We start from the raw sequence: 6114 nt of genomic DNA, 5'->3' as shown, positions 1-6114 counted from the left end.
TTTTTTTGTCTTCAAATTAAAAATGACATACATAGACAAAAATATTATATTCAATTCAACTTCCTCTATCATCAATTTTTATTTGTCTATGTAACCTTTTATTTGGCAAGTTGATTCTTATACTTTGCAGCTAAATATTTTGTGTTTATGTTGTTAAATATCTGTAGTTGTGTTTGGTTTTTTTAAAAAAATATTATTTCGTAAGATGTATTGAAATCATCATTAAACTTGATCAATACTTTTTTAATATCTGTAGAGAATTTATTAACAACTAACAGATGTTATTAAAGTACTGAAGTAAACTTTTTGATGTAGAACTATCAATTGTTCCAAAAATCCCATTTCATTACTATGATAATAATTTTATATAATTTTTATAATTGGTAATTTCATTACATAATTGATTATACTATTAATATAACATATTTTCATTGAAATAATTAATTATAGGTGAAAAAGGTTCATTTTGAGGATTCTAAAATAAAATTTACATTGGAATATCATTCCTTTTTTAGAAACTAGATTAAATGATATATATTTCCATATTGAAATTAATTTTTTCCTCACCATGTCATCTTTAATATGTTGTGTAAAATTAATAATAACTTATAAAAAAAAACGTTTTACAATTATAGTCAGTTATCAACTTTTAAAAATATCAATTAATATTATACTCCAATAGTTAAATCTCATCTTCAATTAACAAAATGATATCATTACTAATATACAGAAAAAAATCATTTCTAAAATAATAAACATTGAGGCTTAATATTTGTGTAACATATTAAATTATGTTTCATGAAAATGTTTTGTTAAAGTTCTAAACCTCTGTTAGAAACAGTTTTGACTTTTCTGTATATATTTTTATGTTTCTAATGTTCTTAATTTTGGGTCTCTTCTGTTCAAAAATTAGCTTTTTCAATAATTTTCTAAAGATAAACATTTGCGTTTTACCTTATATTTTGATAGACTTAATATTAATCGAAACGTCAATTTTCATCTATTTTCCAAAAAAAAAACTAATTTTGAAAGAGAGAGGAAAGTTGTTTATAATGATAATTATTAAATTTCAAACTGTTTGCCATAATTTTTCATTTTCATTCAATGTTCCAATTATTACCAAACAAGGTTAAATTCACAGAACCAAAAAATTCATAATTTTTCTCTACTTCTATAATTTGTGAACTCTAATTATTTTCTTTATATAACATAAATTCTTAAATATTCCTAATATACGGTATATGAATCATGAATTGATAAACCAGTACTTCAATACATGAACAAAAATTATTCAGTCCAATCGATTCCCTGTATCATCAATTTTTATTTGTCTATGTAACTGTTTATTTGACAAGTTGTCATTCTTTATTTGTGTTAGTGTGGTTAGTGATTGCTCTGTTATTCAAATATTTAGTTTTTGTGTAAGAAATTTTGGTGAGTTATCTCAAAATTTTTCCTTTTATCACTGTATTCATTAATAATTTATGAATATTCAATTTAATTTATTGATATACTTTATCTTATTTTCAACCGTAATTCATATAAATTATACGCCGCCATTTTGTTTTTTCTATTTTATTATCAATCTTATATTGAAAGTTTCTGATTATATCAATATATTAAGTTAGAAAAATGTTTCATTTTGGTATCCTACCATGATTTCTACGATATATTACAGTTTTTATCTAATACATACTTCTATTTCTTTTTTTCAGTTCACCTAACTTTTATACCTAATTAATTTTGTGATTCTGTATTTCGAATAATTTAACAAGATAAACTTCGTTATTGATTGAAAATTATTACTATTCTTGTACCTATAAATAATTTATTAGTAACTATCAGATATTAAATATATTTCAACTATTTAACATTTTTTTTAATCTTCATTTTACTTTGCTTCAATGATTTTTATATTTTATAAAGTATATAATTTTGAGTTGATACCTAATTGTCTACACATATGATTGAAAACATTTCATAATGGTATTTCTATTGATGATTCCAAAATAAATGTCGGTTTTTTGCAAATAGCTTTGAATTTATAATGTAAATCTTTTAACTATTTCTATAATGCTGTTCCGTAATTGTACTGACAATCTTTTATGATTCTTATTATCATTAATTTTACTACATAATTGATTAAACTATTGTTATAACATATTTTCATTGAAATAATTTTTTTAGTGAAAAAAGTTCATTCCAAAGATTCTAGTATAAGATTTATCCTGTAATATTATTTGTTTTGTAGAATCTTGATTGAATGATATATTGATATATTTTTTCCTATTGAAATTGATGTTTTCCTCACTGTTATATTTAATATGTTGTATAACATTAACCGTAACTTATAAAAAGAAAACCTTCTACGGTTATAATCAGTTATCCATAGAAAACCTTCTACGGTTATAACCAGTTATCCATTTATAATAATGTTAAATAAAATTTCAATACCTAATCATTTTATAATTGATTATCATATTCAATTGATACTACAATTTCATGAGTGATTTTGCATGTTCTTATTTATAAAATTATCTCTCTGCCAATGTCCGACACTCTCTATCATCAATTTTTATTTTTCTATGTTACCGTTTATTTGACAAGTTATCATTCTTTTTGCTTGGACTCATTTTGTTATTTGTATAGTTGGAGTTTAGTAGGCAGGGTCGGATTAAGCTAGGGGCTTGGGGGAGGCTATAACCCCGGGCCCCAGGTCCAAGAGGGCCCCATCATTTGGAAAACATTCTGTATTTTTGATGTTTCGATACCACAAATCTAACGTATTTGTATTGTTTTTAAAATTTTGTTTAACAAAAAAAAAGGGTTCCATCTTACTTTTTAGCCTATACACCCTAACTCTTGATCATATCTAATATAATCTTTACCATAAAAAAAAAACAAATAAGCAATCATATACGAAAACTGTATTTGTTTTTGAAACGTGTAATTCGCAGGAGAGCGTGCGCGCGCCGCCTATGGAAGCACCCGCACGGCGGCGTCGCGCGTTCAGGTCCCGGCATTTGTTCTCGTTTCGCGGAAAAACAAAAGCTTGCGCTCACGTGCTCGTGCGTGCTCAACGCAGCGGAGAGGTCAGTTGTGAGTTGTCCATCTCCCTGTAAGCGTTCGACATGCAATATTTTCTTGTGTTGTGTGAAGTTGAGATTTACACGTAAGATAATAACATGTCAAAACGTCAGTATGATAGTGGTGCTCAAAAAAGGTTGAAAGCTAAACAAAAAGAAGCATTTGTGAAAACTTTACCAAAGATAAATAATTATTTTTCAAGCAAATTACACCAACAAAAAGAAAATAATGAGATTGACGAACAATTGCAAAATGAAAATGCTGGAGCAAGTTATTCTTCTGATAATCTTGAAGAAAATGTGCCAGTGCCAGTGACGACAGATAATGTTTTGTGTGATATAACAAATGACAATACTCTAAATTATGCTCCTCACAGCGAGCACGATAATAAAGAACAGTTGAACATGATGAAAAAAATCAAAGGCTTGAATTACAAGAAGTAAAAAATGAAATATTGTTAGGTACATTGTTAAATCATTCCTTAATAATTATGATTGCTATAAATGTCAATCTTCAATATCAATAATTGTACACAAGGTCATGAGGCTTTGAAGATTGTTCCTAATTTTGAATGAGTAAATGTAATGAGAGAAACTATTGCAATTGTTATGTTTTTTTTTCTAGATGAAGCCGTCGTACAAAAGGATCCTTTTTTGTGGCCAATTTTTTTTACTGATAGGGATCGTCAGAATTATACAGACAAAGGATACATTTTTTTTCAAAATAAAAATGGAAGAATATCTTGCATCGAAGCGAGATTATGCTCAACAAAGTAGATATTTTTCTTCCAAACATTTTTTTATGACTCTCAAAAATGGAGAAAAGCTAGAACGAAAGTGTACTCCGAATCGACTGGTATATTTCCTAAAATGATTAATGTCTTAATAAGAAAACTGATTTAAACGAACTTAATGTAATTTATGCATATCTTTTAGATTTTGAGAAAACAAATTTTATAAAAATCCAACGCTATTAACAACCAATTAACCTCACCTAACATTTAAATTTCAACTTCACTCATATAGACCTAACCTATAAAATCAAATGTCATTCATATCTAACCAATAAATATTCGGCTATATTCATAACGACCTAACCTATTGAAATTTCATGTTATCCATAAATTAACCAATCAATATTGAACATCATTCACTACAACTTCTTCTTATCTAACCAATTAAAAATCAATAAAAATTCCTATAGTAACCAGAAGCGATATTTCAATTAATAAATATTTCTATCAACGTCAATTTGAATATTGAGTTTTGGAACCTATGAATTTAAAATTTTCACAAGAATTAATACAATTTAAAACCACCTAAAATCTTAATAAATTATTGTGAGAGAAAAATTTTTTTATTTTCATTCTTTTATACATATTTCTTTTATTGTATTTGACCATAATTTCATTCCCAAATGATTAAATGATTAATACATACTGGTAAGTATTCGAAAGCTCGGGAAATATATTCAAGTTAATCCAATTTAGTGTTTCATTGCCACCTTTCCAATAAGAAATGATACAACTTGAAACCGCCGAATTTCAACTAATTATTTACTAGTCAATGAATACATAATTAATCAATTACTCCGATTATACTAGGAATTATGAAATTAATTATTATTCTTTTTCAAATATACTTCAAAAAATATATTACTGATCTTTTCCCATTTTACAGATCTCAAGAAATTATGAAAATAATAATAAATTATTAGTAAGTATAAGGGTGATTCCGTTCTAACTGTGATTTTTTGTATTCAAAATTTCAAGATTTTAAAATTTAACTTTTCTAACTTTTTTATGCATATTATTCATCTATTTTACTGTAAAAATAAAACTCTAAGAGGAATTTACTACAACTTCAAAGTATCACGAGCAAGATACAAATGTCGGATTTTGAGTTCCACGGTACTGACTCATTTATCCACGGTACTGACATGGTAACTTAAGATATTAAACAACAAGTGCATCAATTTTCCTCAGTTTGATCATAAACATTAGAATTTATAAGGTAATTAGTTTAAATCATTTGTTACGACAAAAAAAATTAATAATTTATCGGTAAATTCTAGGAATGGACATGACACGGTACTGACATGGTAACTTAAGATATTAAACAAGTGCATCAATTTTCCTCAGTTTGATCATAAACATTAGAATTTATAAGGTAATTAGTTTAAATAATTTGTTACGACAAAAAAAATTAATAATTTATCGGTAAATTCTAGGAATGGACATGACACGGTACTGACATTCAAGTGATGTAGTATAAGTTTTCTTTAAGTGGCAAGTTATATTGTATAAAAATAATGTTTAAATATCTTAAGAATTATTCAATTAACACAAAATTTTTATTAATTGATTATTAATTAATGACTAGTACAAAAAAACAATACAGGACATTGAATATCACAGTTAGAACGGAATCACCCATAAATCTATTTTTTAAAAATGCTATTGAAAAAAAATTATGTTCACAAAACTTCAATTACATTAAAAGAAGTAGTATAAGAATTCAAAATCAAAATCGCTATCTTACTGTATCTTTGGTCCGATTTTATACTGATCTGGCAAATAACACGTTGACGGACAATTGCGGCTATAGCCGTCAAAGCGAAGTTCACAATGTGGCATGACTGCTATAGCCGTCCAAAACGAAACGGTCGTTTTTAGACACTATGGCTATAGCAGCACAAATGTGCACTTACTGGCGTATACGTAGAAGCATAGTGTCGTGTTTTGAAAACATCTTTTTAGGTTGAAGTTCATATTTCACCTGTTATACGAGTTGCAGATTCAGTATGCACGTGGTTGTGAAGGGAGTAGTGCGATCGTGTTTTCTATTGAATTTATAGTTCTTATTGATACGTTTAACGATATTTATTATTATTTATATAACTATACTGGTATGTATTTGTTTATTATTCATTTTATACTTTAAACAGAAATAAAAAAACAAAATTTAGCATTTTAGGTTAGGTTAACGATACTATAGGTTATACTATTTACTTTTTTTTTGGTTTTAC

The 6114-nt window shown here is 26.6% G+C and overlaps 1 long non-coding RNA gene across 1 annotated transcript; it reads left to right on the top strand.

Annotated features, from left to right (window-relative positions):
• The first annotated feature begins 1368 nt into the window (after positions 1-1368).
• On the top strand, positions 1369-4571 carry LOC130893343 (uncharacterized). The gene is made up of 2 exons (XR_009059192.1): positions 1369-1434; positions 3712-4571. It is a non-coding gene; the product is annotated as an uncharacterized LOC130893343 (long non-coding RNA).
• Positions 4572-6114: the final 1543 nt, after the last annotated feature.

The sequence above is a fragment of the Diorhabda carinulata genome, chromosome 4 (assembly GCF_026250575.1).
Source record: "Diorhabda carinulata isolate Delta chromosome 4, icDioCari1.1, whole genome shotgun sequence".
Taxonomy (NCBI): Eukaryota; Metazoa; Arthropoda; class Insecta; order Coleoptera; family Chrysomelidae; genus Diorhabda; species Diorhabda carinulata.
The sequence above is the reverse complement of the archived record's forward strand: the minus strand, read 5'-3'. Positions and strand labels throughout refer to the sequence as shown.